This window comes from Hemitrygon akajei, chromosome 29, assembly GCF_048418815.1.
Source record: "Hemitrygon akajei chromosome 29, sHemAka1.3, whole genome shotgun sequence".
In the NCBI taxonomy this organism is placed as follows: domain Eukaryota; kingdom Metazoa; phylum Chordata; class Chondrichthyes; order Myliobatiformes; family Dasyatidae; genus Hemitrygon; species Hemitrygon akajei.
Genome location: NC_133152.1, coordinates 21,251,314 through 21,268,116, shown reverse-complemented (window position 1 = coordinate 21,268,116; position 16,803 = coordinate 21,251,314). Strand labels below are relative to the sequence as shown.

The window sequence follows — 16,803 nt, the reverse complement described above, 5'->3', positions numbered from 1 at the left end:
ACAAGGGGAAAATGGAATATTTAAGTAGTGAAAATGGAATGTTATGTAAGTAATTTTGTTCATGGGGAATAGGATGTTTTAAAACATTAACCCTTGATTTTACATTTTTTTTAATCAAATCACAGTTTCAGGAGAACGATTTGCCTTTTTTCCCCTTCCAGACCAGTTTTGAAAATGATCTCCTCACTGATCGTACAGAACTTCTGACCAGCGCCAGATGATTTTACAGGGGGGACGGGGGACGGGGGACCAGACCATCCATCGAGGTCCGCTCTCTCTTTCCGGGATTCGGAGTGCCTGGGCTGGTGCTGCGGCCCGGCCGGCGGAGCGCTACATTGAGTGGCAAGTCCCTGCGAAATAGTTCCGGGTGTAGGCCGAGCCTGGAGCTGACACGGACCGGGACTGGGAACGGGTGTGGGAGCGGGAGTAAGACTGCCAGCGGCCAACACCCCAGCTCTGGCAGCGGGGTGCCATTCTCAGGGAAGCGAGTCGCAGAGGGTGAGTCCGGCTGGGGACAGTCTGGAGTGGCGTCCAAGTCAAGCTTCTTTGGGGGCGGGGGGTGCACCCGCCAGGGGTTGGGGGTGGGGAGAGGGGGGGGGTGTAGAGGAGGGAAGGGGGTGGGGAGCAGAGTCCGAGCCAGCTCATCTCGGCCCTGGCTCTCACCAATTATCGATACCGGAGCCGAAAATAGACCCTGAGGCCCACGTTAGGGGAGAAGACTTATTGTTGTGGCCTGGAATGGAGGCAGCATCCCGGGCCTGGTCGTGAAGCGGGTATCGCAGGCCTGGGATAGACTGGGCATGAGTGACACTGGGGCTGCAGTGCATGGGCCGCCAAGATTATTTTAATTATTGGTCATCGTAATGTACTACACAGAGGAGAGGGAAAATATTCGAGACATTTTGTGCACTCTGCTTGATTTCAACACTTGAAATGGTGGAGTTTCATTGGATCTTTTAAAAAATCCTGCTTTTGTTTTTGCATGTGCAAAATATATGCACTTAGTGGGGGGTTTTTTTGGAAAGCTCTGATCGTGGATAATCCAGCGCATTTTCTTGGATTTTGTTAATAAAATATTCACACTGCCCTCTTGGGTTGTTGAAAATACCGAGTAGTACGATCCTGCATTTTGCCCTTTACAGTTTAGGATTGAATGTTGAGCTCTGAGGTGAAGTACAAAGATTGTCATTTGGAGCGGCATGAAAGATCAGATTGAGATGAACTAAAGTATTGCAGTACGTGAAATCGTTTGTATTAAATGCACATGTCTATCTTTTCTTTGCCGATACCTTAATTAAGCCTAGTATTTTTCTATCAGTGATTTGCATCATCTTTGACAGTACATGTCAAACTTCATTTGCCCACTGTCAATGAATTAATGGTATCTCTTTGCTACTTTAGACGAGGGAAGGCTCTCTATAGACAATCTTTTCACTTTACTACTGTTTTGAAGGAATGGTAGCATTAGATAAATTAGGTTGTGATGTTACATCAAGGTAGTGTGAATTCTGTAATAATTTAATAGCAGACATTTTCGCTCTGCTAGTAGTTGTGGTTATCTTGACTTTGGGAGAACAGAATCTTACAGCTGGTCTGAATAATTTGCAATTTGTGAATGATTACAGAAATAAGCTCAATGTGATTTTGGTTATTCTCTGACATAATTTCCTCATGCACATAGCTGTTGATTTTTATGAAGGCAGTAAACAGATTTGTTCAGCTTGTTCCGTTTTCAGGCTCTTTGGCAGCTGTCTCCGTGTCACTGAGACAGTCCTGAGAACCAGTTGCCAGCAAACTTTTAATTTGTAAAATTCCAAGAGAAAATTTGAGGTACGCATTTAGTACAATTTTATTACTATTTAAAATATAATTTATGTTTTATTTGTTTTTGCTCATTCTTTGTCCATTTTCATTAATTTTTTTGTAAAATATATTAGTGGCTCTTTAGGAATTATTTTCGATCCAAAATTAGTCTGTTTGACTGAAACCAGCCTTGGCATGATGTACAAGTACGTGGATGCCTGAGGACTTCACCAGGTGGTTATCAAGGGTTGCAACCCTCTACTATTTATTTTCATTCATTCCGTGTTGAATCAGTTAATGTTCAGAGCCTGATAACTGAAAGTACAGCCTTTTGATAAGTACTGCCCTGGCCTTTGCTTTTATCTAGACATTTAGATAGCTTTAAAGAAGCACTTTAAATCATATATACTTGCTTCTTCAGCATTTTCTCTTAAACATTAGACTTGAACCCAGATGGCTTAAATGTTCTGTAAAATTAACTGGACTGTTTTGTGTGGAATATGGTTGGTAATTTAAAAAAAACTGAAGGACAGAGAAAGAGAATTTTGTGTGTAACTTGAAGTATGCAGTAGTCATTAAGATTTTTCAAAAATGAAATAATTAACCCTATAATCACAGAAGTAACATTTAATGTACCCTAATGGTGACTTAAGAACCAAGCTTTGATGTTTCTCTTTCCTACAGGAAAGACTGAGAGGACAATCAGACACTTAGTTGGTTATTAGCATACAGTACAATCTACTTTGATGAAGGCTACTGTGCCTTTGACTTATCTATGGTCAGAGCTTGTTTAACAGTTTGGTGAATGTATTCCTTTCGTCACAATACAGTATCCTTGGTGTGCTGCCTTTTAAGGAACATTTCAGGTTTTTAAATTCATTTTTCAAATACCTCTGTCAGTATATTCCCAAGCAGTACCACGACCTTTTACAAATGAGTGTTAGCCTCAGGACGGCCTTTGGTTTGGCAAGTATTTCTTTGCCCAAGTACTTCAAGTGGGAAAAAAGCTAAGGTTTCCCCTTTATTTTTGATCTTTCTTTCCAAGGTTTTGGATTTGGTTTTGTTCTGCTATTTGTGCGGAACTTTAGGGCAGTTTATTTCTCTTAACTTCTCAACCGCTCTCCTCTGTTTCTGCTCCCCCCACCCCCAGCCCCTCACATCATTGCCACTTTCCCGCCTTGCCCATCTACCTACTTTCCCCTTGTCACTTGGATTCGCCTATCACCTACCAGCTCATGCTCCCCTCCACAACCCCCCACCCCACTGCCTGTTTTATTCTGTCTTTTGCTCTGTTTCCAGTCCTGTTGAAGGGTCTCAGCCTGAAAAATCGACTTCATAGATTTTGCCTAACCTGCTGAATTCCTCTAGCATATTTTTGTGTATTGCTCCAGACTTCCAGTATCTGCATTCTTTCTTGTTTCTCCAGACTTTATTTTTAAGTTCGGCATGACATCAAATCAATGCAATGATTTTGGTGTGAAACCAGTATACTCTATGTTCAAAGCACCAATGCCACTCAAGTGGATTCTTTGAACAGTGCACTTATCAAATGTTTGACAGTCAGGCCCCAGTCTCGGTATCTAGTGGTAGCAGGACCTCAAGATTGTAGTCCTTCCCTGTAAAGCCTTATCATTGGCAGCTCTGAGCTTTGATGTGTCCCTGGAGCCTGCAGTGAGTCAGTCAGCAGCATTCACTTACAGACATCCCAACGCTGTAAAGGCCAGTAAATTTTTGGAACTAAAATTATTATCGTCACATGTACCATGTGGAGTGAAAAGCTTGTTTTGCATCTGCATTCTTACAGATCACATCATTGCATAGTGAATTGTTCTGATACAAGGTGAAACAATAACAATGTAGAATAAAGTGCAACAGCTACAGAGAAAGTGCAGTGCAAAGTAGACAGGAAGTGGCAAGATCATAACAAGGTAGATTGTGAGGTTAAAAGTCCATTTTATCATACTAGGGAACCATTCAATAGTCAAATTGGATAGAGGTTGTCCTTGAACCTGTGGTACGTCCTTTCAGACTTTTGTATGCTCTGCTTGATGGGGCAAAAAGAAGAGAGAGTGGTTGGGGTTGTTGGGGCCTTTGATTCTGTTGGCTGCTTTATTGAGGCAACAAGAAGTAGAGATAAACATGAGAAAACTTACAGATGCTGGAGATCCAAGCAACACACCCAAAATGTTGAAGGAACTCAGCAAGCCAGAAAAGAGTAAAAAGTTGATGTTTCAGGCTGAGATTCTTCCTGGGACTGGGAAAAAAAAGATGAGGTCAAGTAAGAAAGTCGGGGGGAGGGGAGAAAGTAGTACAAGGTAATAGGTGAAACCAGGTTGGGGGGGAGAAGTAAAGAGCTGGGAAGTTGATTGGTGAAAGAGATAAAGGGCTATAGAAGGGGGCAACTGATTGGAGCGGGTGGAAGACCTTGGAAGAAATGGAAGGAGGAGGGGCACCAGAGAGAGGTGATGAGCAGTTAAAGAGATACGATGATAGAGGGAAAGGGGGAATGGTGAGGGGGTGGCAATTACCAGAAGTTTGTCAAATCGATGTTCGTGCCATTGGGCTGGATGCTACCCAAGCAGAATATAAGGTGTTGACACTCCATCCTGAGTGTGGCCTCATTGGGGCAGTAGAGGAGATCATGGATTGACATGTCCGAATAGGAATGGGAAGTAGAATTGAAATGGGTGGCCACGGGGAAATCCCGCTTTTTCTGACAAATGGAGTGCAGGTGCTCGGCAAAATGGTCTCCCAGTCTTCATTGGGTCTCAAGCGTCACCTTACCTGGAAGGATAATAGTATAGATAGTCCATGGAGGGGAGGTTGCTTTCCAAGATGTGCTGAACTCTCTGTAGTTTCTTTCAGTCATGGGTAGAGTAGTTACAGTACCAAGCCATGATATATCCAGATGGAATGCTTTCTGTTGTGCATTCATAAAAATTGGTCATAGTCAATGGAGACAGATCAAATTTCTTCAGCCTCCTGAGGATAAAAGCCATTGATAATTTTTCTTTGCCCAGGCATCTATGTGGTTGGACCAGGATATTGGTGATATTTACCCAGAAGAACTTGACACCTCAATTTCAGCACTGTTGATGAAGACAGGAGCATGTGTTTTACCTCGCTCACCCCTCCCCAAAGTCAATGACTAGCTCATTTATTTTCCTGACATTGTGGGGGAGGTTGTCCTCACATGTTACTAAGCTCTCTTTCCTGTACTTTGACTCATTGTTATATGAGACATGGTCCACTATGGTGGTATAATTGGCAAACTTGTAGATAGTTAAAGCAGGATCTGGCCACACAGTTGTGAGTGAACAAAGATTTGAGTGAAAGGCTGTGGACTCAACCTGTGAAGTACCATTGTTGTTATCTATCCTTACTGATAGCAGTCTGTTGGCCAAAAAATTGAAGGTCCAGTTTCGGAGGGAGGTGTTGAGTCCCTTGTCTCAGAGTTTGGAGATCTGTTTTCTTGGAATTATAGTATTGAAGGTAAAGCTGTCGTCAATAAATAGTCTAATAGTGTAATGTAAGTATCTTTACTGCCCAGATGCTCCAGCGATAAGTGTAAGGCCATGGAGTAGGAAGCTGAAGGGTTTGAAGGTAGATACCCAGACCAGAGGGACTACACCCCAGGGTTCTGAAGGGGATAGCTGAAGAGATTATAGAGACATTAGTATTGATCTTCCAAGAATCACGAGACTCTGGAATGATTCCAGAGGACTGGAGATCTTAAACGTCACTCCACTATTTAAAAAGATAGGGAAGCAAAAGACAGGAAATGATAGGCCTGTTAGCTTGACTTCAGTGGTTGGTTAGATGTTGGAGTCATTATTAAGGAAGAGATTTCAGGGTACTTGGAGGCACACAATATATAGGCCAAGTCAGCGTGGCTTTGTTAAAGGGGAGATCTTGCTTGACAAATACGTTGGAATTCTTTGAGGAAATAACAGGAAGTAGGACAACTAAGTTGGGTCAGTGGATGTTGTTTATTTGGATTTTTAGAAGGCCTTTGTCAAGTTACTGTATTTGTGAGGCTGCTAAACAAGATTGGAACCCATAGTATTACTGGAAAGAGACCAGCATGGATAGAAGTTTGGCTGAGTGGCAGAGGCAAAGAGTGAGAATAAAGAGGGCCTTTTCTTGTTGGCTGCTGGTGACCTCTGGTGTTCTGCAGGGATTGGGGTGCGGTTTGCTACTTTTCACAAAGCACATTAACGATGTGGATAATGGAATTAATGGAGTTGTGGCCAAATTTGTGGATGATACAGAGATAGGTGGAGTAGGTAGTGTTACGAGCAGGGGTTCTGCAGAAGGACTTAAGCAGATTAAGAGAATGAGCAAAAAAGTGGCAGATGGAATATAGTGTAGGGAAGTTTATGGTAATGCATTTCGATAGAAGGAATAAATGCATAGACTATTTACAAAACAAAGAGTGAATTCAGAAATCAGAGGTGCAAAGGGAATTGGGAGTCCTTGTGCAGGATTCCCAAAAGGTTAACTTGCAGATTGAGTCAGTGTTAAGGAAGGCAATGCAATGTTAGCATTTATTTTGAGAGGAATAGAATAGAAAAGCAGGGATGTAATGTTATGAGATGTTTGATCAATTTGTGTGACAATTTTGGGTCCCATGTTGAAGGAAGGATGGCAGATGAGAGGATCCAGTGGAGGTTTATGAGAATGATCGTGGGATTGATGGTGTTAATGGATGAGTAGTGTTTGATGGCTCTGGGCCTTTACCTGTTGGAGTTTATAAGAGTGGGAGGGGGGATTTCATTGAATGCTATTGAAAGTTGAAAGGCCTGAATAGGAAGGACGTGGAGAGGATGTTCCCAAATGTAGGAGAGCATAGGACCAGAAGGTACAGCTACAGAATAGAAGGATGTTGCTTTAGAACAGAGATGTGGAAACATTTCTTTAGCCAGAGGGTGGTTAATCTGTGGAATTCATTGCCACAGTTATGGAGTTTAAGTGATTGGGTATGTTTAAAGTGGAGGTTGATAGATTCTTGCTTAGTAAAGGCATCAAAGGTTATGGGGTGAAGGCAGGAAAATAAATCAGGCAAATAGTGAATGGTAGAGCAGACTTGATGTGCCAAATGGTCTAATTCTGCTCCTGTGTCTTAAAGACCACTTTAGGCCAGTTCTAGCAGTAGATGAATTGCAGTGTATCTTTCACTTGCAGCAACAGTTGATGTTCCCACTAGTATGTGCCCCAGGGAACAGCCTGTAGATCAGTTGTACTCTATCGAGTAACTGTCTGGGTCAAACCTTTGCAAGGAAGCTTGAATTTTGTTTTCAGGGTTTCATGGTAAAAACACTACAAGAGGTGAACAATCAGCCATCCACATCACATCCATTTCAAGATCAGCATATGTTGAAAGTGAGACTCCTATTCCTTTCATTTCCACCTAAGTGAAATCTTAGTGCTTGTTGATGAGATATGCTGCTGGGGAATTCCGTTAATTGGCTTTGGAAATTACTTCTCAGAATGCATTGTGTCCTTCTCCCGCAGCCCCTCCTTCATAGGTCTTTGAAGGCTGGTGTTAGACAAGCTTAGGATTTGTCCAAAGATGTGTTCATAAGTGCTTTATTTGATAAGCGTGGTTGAAAAGCAATGTGTGGGAACTTGGTTATTTCTTTCCAGTTCACAATTGGGATCTGCCAAAACCAATTGCAGTAACTTGCTTGCCTGATATAGGATTAGTTACCTCAACACGAGCAATTAAATCTCAGGTATTCTGGTATATGTGGTTTGCCTCTGTTACCTTATTAACTCACCTGTACTATTGGCATATTCAGCAAATGGCTTTAAGAAGATTGTGGGTTCCAAATGCTATTTCTATTATCAGTGTGCATGAAATGGAGTCTTTTGTCAATTTGTTCTTAACAATGTTGCTTGAAGGAATCTAGTGCTTTTCTGTCAAAACTCTTGGCTGTTTTGGTGAATTGACTTTATTTGGTATTTTTATAATTTTACTTCTGTTTGAAGCATATTGAAAATTGCTGTATTTTGTGAATTATAATAAATGTGTTCTCATTTAAATTCTGAAATGAATAAATAGCAGTTTAAAATTGGACATTAGTCCAGCGTTCAGATTGATTGGATTTGGTTGTACAAAAGTCAAAGGTTAATAAGAGCTCTCTGGACTTGCTCATCAGACTATAAAATGCCTTCCCATCTAAACATGCATAACGCCATCCATGAGCTGAGGGGGGTGGACAGGAAGATTTTAACTTTCTCTTGTTAAATTTCTAATCTTAAAGCAGTTACAGAAAGTTATAATCATGATGCAGATTGGAACTGATAGTCCAATGATTGACATTTAGAACCAAATTGATCCCTGTCAGACTTATACACAGGATATTGGGTACAGCATGATTAATTTGCACTTTAAGTACAACCAAGGCCAATATCTCTGCAGGCAGACTTGCTGATGCTGTTGTAGAGGCTTCAAGATAGTTTGGCAGAAGAATGGAAAACTGAGCATAGATTCAGAGAGAGAAAACTGACCTGTAAATGGAAGACAAAAATCTAGTGGAAGCTTGGAAGGTAAAGAAAGCCAACATTGGAAAATATTCTTTAAAAAAATTCAGCCTGTGCTTAATGCAAGGAAGGCACCAGGTCAGTGAGCTGAAGGTAAAGGTCAACATGGAAATGTACCATAGTCATTATGGATACTCAGCTGAAAGGGACAGGAATGGTTGTGGTTACTTTTCTGACAGTAGAAGAAATGAAAGCTGGTGTTGGTAGGTTCAAGAAGCATTCAAGGCTATAAGAAGGGGTAATATGTCAAAGGACTATATGGTTAGTGTAAGGATAAAGCACAAACTCACTGGTTTGAGTGTACTTGGTGGAGTATCAATGGGACAGGTCTTTGTAGTAGCACCATTCAATTAGGTTTAGCATAGTTATGGAAAAAGGCAAAGATAAATTAGTAACATTTTTTTAAAAAAAGACCTTTTACTAGGCTGACAAGTGAGTTAGCAGAAGTAGAGTGGAGCCAGCTGCTTTGTAGTAAATTCTTTTCAGAGTAATGGGAGGCATTCAAGAAAGAGTTCCAAGAGGTTCATAATACATTTTGGCAGGCCTGCAGTTTTGAACCCCCGATTGACTGACAGGGTCCACAGAGAGAATGATAATGCAAAAAAAAGCTTAAATAAGATGCCAAGATATTAATACTTCAGAATCCAAGAAGAATGTACGATGTGTAGGAGTAAAATTGTAGGAAAATTAAGAAAATAAAGATTGCAATGCAAAATAATGTAGGAAAAATCAAAAGATATTTTAAACTAAGTGCAAAAGATAATTGAAGAAAGTGAGACCTATTAGTGGAGATGGAGGAAAATGCACAGTATTTTTCATGAATTCCTTGTAACTGTCCTAATCAGGGAGGAGGACAGTGCAAATGTTGCAGTTAGGGAGGAAGTGTGAAATAAGATGTGCATCGCAAAAGAATTAATAAGGGGACCTAACACCTTCTGAAGGTGGATAAATTATCAAACCTGGATGATAGTGATCGCATGCTTGTAGAAGAAGCGAGGAAGGAAAGTACTTAGACTCTGTCTAGCAGCTTTTAGTTATCCCTGCTTACAGGAATAGTGCTGGAGCCTTGGAGGATTGCAGTTGTTGTATGAAAGGGAAGGAAGCAGTAAACTGGCCAATTATGGGTCAACTTGTTTAACTTCATTGGACAATTTATTGGAGTCTATACTGACAGTCGAGAGAAACCTCATATAGCCTGAATTCATCTAGATCAGTTGTCTTAGATTTGTTAAGAGAATGTGTGAGTAATTTGAGTTTGGAGGCAAAGAAGAGGATCAATGAGGGCTGTGTGTAAGATGTAGTGTATTTTGATTATGATAAGGCTTTTGAAATGGTCCCACATGGAAAAGGACTATATCCTGTAGTGAGTGGCAAACTGGATCAGTGGTAAAAAGCTGAGGGTAGTAATTGAATTTTTTTTAACTGAAGTGCTGGTATGGGTTGAGTTTCACAATTATTAGTACATAATTTCTTGCAGTTTGTTGTAAATTTTAATACATTAAATTTAAATGTATGGCACATGATTAAAGTTTGCAGATTATCCAACAAAATTTTGTTTGACTAATTTTGATCTGAAGGGAAAAAGATGATTTTGTCAATTGGGCAGAAAAGTGGCAAATGGAATTCAATGTAAATATGTGAGAATGCATTTGGGGAAGGTGCAACAAAGCAAGCAAAATAGAATTAGTGATGTAGATATAAGATAGAAATGTAAATGTTACTAGGCTGAGAAATTATTTAGCAATAGTGGCCTAGAGAATTTCTTTCAAACCAGTGGGAAGCACAGCAAACTTGGAATACGCACTCTGATTACTTAGGGTGTACAGGAAAAATCTGATTACATAGTCAGTTATGTAAAGGAGATTTAAGTGGATGGTGCCTGGACTGGAAAAGTTTACCATGGTGAGAAATTGGCTGTGGGAGTGAGTTTTCATTGGAACACAGGAGGTTGTAGGTTGGTTTTGAGGTATATAAAATTGTGAAAGTCTTCGACAGAGTTAACAGCAAGGACCTGTTTTTCTTAGCTGATTTGTCAGAGCCAGAGAGCATTATGAAAAATGCTTTGATCTGGTGGGTAATAGCTTCTGGGACTCGCTGCTTGAAATGTAGTGGAAGCAGAGCCATTACCACATTTCAGAATAAGTATTCAAATGTATACTTGGATGGCCATCACCTGCTGTGTTACAGATCAGTGGTAGAAGGTAGGAATAGCTGGGTAGCAATTTCTATTTTGGTTGGTATAAATCTGATAGGGCAGATTGCCTCCTTTGCCTTGGATTTTCTTTTGTTGATTTGCCAGATGGATCACCCATGGTCCTGGAACTAGCAATTGCCTTGTCAGTGAGGGCTGGCATTCTCCCAGCTTGGGTCCATATAGCCTTGATTACATTACATTAAATTACTATCTCAGAGCAAACATGAGTCTTAGGCTTTTATTCAGCTGGATCTGCATTCTTAGGATTCCTGTAGTGGGATTGATGGATGGAAGGAGTCATGTGAGATCCAAGAGGATCAACTTAGTGGATCTCTCAGCAGTTTTAGTGTGTTGATGGGTTTCACTATACTGGACACGAAGAAAAATGAACGGTTGACTTGGGAAGTCGTTTCTGAATCTGTAACACAATCTGTGAGCATTTGACAGTTTTGCACACAAATATTACCTGATATCCTTTGAAATTTTCAATATGCAGTTGAGATTTGGGACCAACCTTGATAGCATTGGAGTATAGCTTCAAATCTGTTATTGCAGTAATCTAACATTATGTCCTAAAATTAATACTTTTCAGTGATGTAGTATGCTTGAGTGATTTAGTTATTGTTGAGTGATTGTTACCAACTGTGTTCACCAGTAAGAACCATAAATATTGCTTCTAATGGCAGTAGGAAAAGATTTGATGGTAGCTGAGGTGGTGTTGTTCTGGAATGGTTCTGTTTTAATGAATTCTTCTCAGGAGTTAATGAATCCAGAATGTGTTATTCCAGGATACAACAGCAAACCAAAAAGCAGTTGACAGCTTCATCCCAAATTTAAAGTAATGGAGATGTAAGGGGGTATGAATTTGGGGGATTGAATTGTGCAGTATGTTTACATGTCAACTTAGCAGCTGGTATCTGTAATTTTTTTAAACTTGCATGTTAAGAAGAGTGACAAAGTTTATTGAACATGGGACAGCGATCACCCTTCCAAGTATTTGTATGCCCAACTTGGAATATCTTGTGTGCAAGCCACATTTATTCAACATTTACATATTCACCATTAAGCAACTGTAATGGGGTCAGCTCCCTGACTAAATTTTATTTGTAAATGCTGTCAATTTTAGTGCTAGTACTTGTTGCTCTGTAGACCAGAATTAGACCTGAAGAACAGACTTGCTGAGCCGAATGGCTAAATTCTGATCCTTTGTGTTATGGTCTTAGATTTTTTTCTGATAGATCTTTATGGGATGGACCATTGGAGCAACCCAAAGTGCTGCAATAAATGTTATGAATATACTAGTAATTTCTACAAATACATATTGAATGCCTTTACTACAAAGAACACATAATATTTAACAATTTATTTCTAGCATTCATAGAATATGGCTGTTGCTTTTGCATACTGGACAGCTTTTAGTATCCATTACTAATTTCCCCAGAACTGAGTGGCTTGCTAGTTCAGTTGGAATTGCAGTTAAAATTGGGAGACAAATATAAATTTCTTTCTTCCGGATCATTTAATCTTTCTGGTAGTTTCCATGCTATCATTATTGCTGTTCAAGCTTGCGAACAGTAGTATTGGCTTTGCCCGCTAGCCAACAGGTTTCCTTCATTCAACCCTTAGTACATTGAATTCTGTTTAAGTCTTCTATACTACACTTAGGTGATTGTACCTTCATATATTAAACAATGTTGTTTATTTTGTCTTGTGCAGAGTAAGAGTAATCTCTTTTAATAAAGTTTGGTGTTTGCAAATTCTCACACCCGAGTCTTTACATTTAACCCCCTCTTCTGCCCCCAAAATTTTCTCAGAAGCTATTCTGATCACATACCTGAAAAAAGTATTCAAGAGGCAATTTAAGTTTCTAAAAATGTTGCTGAAATTGTGGTGTGCAAATTTCTGCAGAATGTTGATGATGTTGTAATGGCTATTGTATTGTCTTCATGTTACTTTTCCTCTCTACTTTTATTCCAGTCTTTTCCTATTGCTGATGGTAATTGTACACTATAAACCATACAAAACACTTAATTTGTATTGAAATGACACGGCAAAGATCTTCAGAATCAGGTTTAATATCAGCAGCGTATGTCGTGACAGTGTTATGTTTTAGTTTAAATACTTTGGAAAGAATTGATTTGTCGGTTGTGTGCACATTCAGAATTTAAGCCTGTTGGGTGCTTGAATGGAATTGAAGTATGAATGCTACTAATCTGGAAAATTAAAGCATTTAAATATCAGGCAATTTGTTTAGTTGCATGGACTATAGTTTCATTATGAGAAAAGTTTGGTGGCATGTTTACTGTTTGCCTCTGTTGGCCTCGTCTTAACCAGATGTCTGTCCATGTCTAACATTTGGATTCCTTTGTTTATAGGCAGCTAGTATCACTGCTTAATTCCAACTCAGAACAATACAGAAAAGGAACAGGCCCCTTGGCTCGCAGTGTTGTGCCAAACTAATCAAATTAGTAATCAAATGGCCAACTGAAGTAATCTCTTCTGCCTTCACAGTGTCCATGTCCTTCCATTTCTGGCGCATTCATGAGTTTATTTAAGCACCTTTTCAGCAGCTCCATTATATTTACATCCAATCACTCAAGGTAGTGCATACCAGGCACCCCACTGTGTAAAGCGCATGCCCTCAGGTATTAAACATGTCAACCCTAAGAAAATCATGGTGGCTGTCTATTCTATTGATGCCTCATAATCTCATAAACCTCTATGAGATCTCCCTCAACCTCTGCCTCCAGAGAAAACAACCAAAGTTTGTCCAGCCACATAATCCAGGCGACATCCTGGTATATCTCTTCTGCACTTTCTCCAAAACTTCGTTCTCCTACTGCTAGTTCAATGTCCAGAACTGAATGCAGTATTCCAAATGCAAACTAACTCGAGCTTTATAAAGATGCAAATTGATACAGGAATTAATATCTTGATGCTCATAAAAATCTGCCTGGGATTGTGCATATTTAATTTTCTGCAGCCAGGATTGATGGAATTTTTACTACATTGCTCATTCTTGAAAATTGTCATTTTTTTTTGAAGATGGCGTAGTACAGTGTACCCATATGAGAAAAAAATCTCATTCATCCTGAAGCTTCGTGTGGAATCTTGTCTGTGTCCCTAATATATTATCATGATTGCTGCTGCTGTTGATTCTGAAATAATAGATGTTTTAATTTAATGAAATTTTTCCTAACAAAAAGCTGATTCACACTGAAATCCATTTTCACAGGAATTAACTGTCCTTGTCTTCATTTTTACCACGGTTGCCATTTGTGAATGACCTTTGGTGAATCTTTGACTGTTTGCAGGTGCGTTTTGCTTATCTGGCATATAGGACATCCACTCTCAGAGGGTTTTATTAAAATTATTTCATTCTAACTCCAGTCTTCAGCTAGATGAGGCTATTGGTCTTTTTTACTACTTTCTTGTTCAGATCAATGCCTACGGATCAATAAAATCTCAGACCAGTTTGATGGATTTTACTTGGGTATTCAGTGAATAAATGGCTTTTGTTAGGTCAGTTTTGCATTTATATAAATAAAAATATAAAACACACACATGCGCGTGCGCATGCCAGCCTGCTTTATTTTAAATTATGTGCTTTGCTAAATGTGTGCGGGATAGTTGTGTAAATGCAGGGTATCTGGCTCTAGGATGAGCAGTTGAATAGTTCGAACTTAGTAGTACATGAAGACTTTATTAACATTATGGAAGCTATGTGCGTGTGTTTGTATTAACATGGGAAATTAGGTTTTTAAGCTCAAGGGTACTGACATAGCTGATCAACTTGTTATACAGTGGCCCCCAGCCTTTGATTTTAATGTTCTTATGGTCAAATCAACACAGATGAATGGGATTAAAGTTAATGTTGCTCTATGCTGCTGGACTGAACCACACTTAAATTTTTAACTTCATCCACTATGTTGATCCTGTGTTTGGGAACTTCTTTCATTGTTAACATTGGTATATTATTTCAAATTGCTTGTTAGTAATATTGGGCAGACAGAAGAAGAGATGAGGGTGGTGAGCTGGGTATCGAATAATGCTGGGTATAAAAAAAGCATTAAATTATGCAAGGTAGCAAACATAATCTATGCTTAGTCCCTTAAATTTAGTTGGCAGAAGAGTGGTCAAGCAAGGTGTTTGAGATGACTAGTGGGCTTGGTCTGGTCCTTTTCTGGGGAGGAAAGGTGCATAGTCTTAAAAATTAAACCAACTTCATCCAGGGATAGAATCCTGCTGGCACCTTTTCGCACAAAAGGTAATATAAATTTGGAATCTCACAACTTTTCTGCCCATTTCTGCTGCTGGCTCACTCTACCAATGACCACTATATAAAGGCATTCAATATTGGATCAGTATTGGTGAGAATATTAAATATCGACGGGGCAATTAAAGGAAATTGTGCTTTTATATATTTTTTCAATTAACAAAGTGATAATTTATTGTCTCAAATTGCCCCGATCTGCCTAATTTGGTAATTATTTTTGAGGACATTTACACATCAACCAAACTGTTGAATCTGGAATTATACAGTGGATTCCAATTAATTGGGCCATCAGTTAATTTGAGGCAGCTGCTCATGTCGGGCAACACTTAAAGAACAAAAACTAATTGGGAATATAGCTGATAATCCCTTTGTTTATTTGGGACACTTATTGGGGGGAGGAGACTGTTGTTGAACAGTTTCTAGCTAGCGTCAGATGTGTGCGCTTGTGTGGCCGTCAGACACTATGCCGTGCTTACACAGAACAGTTTTAAAATAGTAGCACTTGCATGTGCTTGAGTTGAAAAGCAGTGAATTTTGTCACTGATAGTTGGTGAGAAATAAGCAGTAAGACAATTCACAACTGGTTTGATGAACACAGTTTCAAATGGTATCAACAATCATTTTGAATGTTAAGTGAAAATGAAGATTGGAGGATGCAAATGTCAATCGCATTGTGTAGGGCAGTTCATTACCTACACTAGGTGTCTGGGCTGATTTGTTCATTTAAAGTCAATCAAAAGAGCACGACAGTGTACAGGTACACTGGATGAATTCCTACATCTATGACAATTAGAAATTAATATACAGTTTTATATTACAGTAGTAGTATTGAAACATAGAATAGTACAGCACATTACAGGCCCTTTGGCACACAATGTTGTGCTGACCCTCAAACTCTGCCTCCTATATAACCCCCCACCTTAAATTCCTCCATATACCTGTCTAGTAGTCTCTTAAACTTCACTAGTGTATCTGTCTCCACCGCTGACTGAGGCAGTGCATTCCACACACCAACCACTCTCTGAGTAAAAAACCTTCCTCTAATATCCCCCTTGAACTTCCCTCCCCTTACCTTAAAACCGTGTCCTCTTGTACTGAGCAGTGGTGCCCTGGGGAAGAGGCGCTGACTGTCCACTCTATCTATTCCTCTTAATATCTTGTACACCTCTATCATGTCTCCTCTCATCCTCCTTCTCTCCAAAGAGTAAAGCCCTAGCTCCCTTAATCTCTGATCATAATGCATACTCTCTAAACCAGGCAGCATCCTGGGAAATTTCCTCTGTACCCTTTCCAATGCTTCCACATCCTTCCTATAGTGAGGCGACCAGAACTGGACACAGTTCTATTTGTTCCATATTTCATTTAAATACACAATTTGTTACTCAGTTAAACAGTAGTTTATCATTTTATACCTCTAGCTGCTTTCATGAAATTTTGGCTAGTTGGGGCACCTGCTTAATTAGGCCAAAATGTATTGGTCTCAGTGTATCTCAATTAATTGGAATCTACTGTTACCGGCAAGATCAGCAGGGTATTAATAAAGTGTCCTGCTGAAGGGTCTTGGCCCTAAATGACAACTGTACTCTTTTCCACAGATGCTGCCTGGCCTGCTGAGTTCCTCCAGCATTTTGTGGTAATTTGGATTTCCAGCATCTGCAGATTTTCTCTTGTTTGTATTAATATAGGTGGTTTTTTTGTGTCACGTTTTGGTAGTTTTATGATGATCGTAACATGGGCTTTTAAAATAGAAATTTCAGAATATTAGCTAAATTTAAATTCCATAGCTGCCAATGTGGGATTTGAACTCTGGACTCTGTTATTAGTGGAAGCTCTTGATTATTGGTCTGGTATCTAACATGTAAATTAAGTTTGAATATTTGAATGACCTCCTCCTGTTTCTTTTCCTTTAAAGATGTGTTGAAGTACTTTGTAGCTCCCATAACTGAGGAATGGTATCTTAAATTATATGCTTAAGTCATGTTGT

At 39.6% G+C, this 16,803-nt stretch overlaps 1 protein-coding gene across 1 annotated transcript in view; it reads left to right on the top strand.

Moving 5' to 3' along the window:
* Window positions 1-367: 367 nt before the first annotated feature.
* foxj3 (forkhead box J3) overlaps window positions 368-16,803 on the top strand; it is a 144,728-nt gene continuing 128,292 nt past the window's right edge. Inside the window, 1 exon segment of the mRNA XM_073031797.1 lies at window positions 368-498. The gene's annotated coding sequence lies outside the window, so the exon portion shown is untranslated.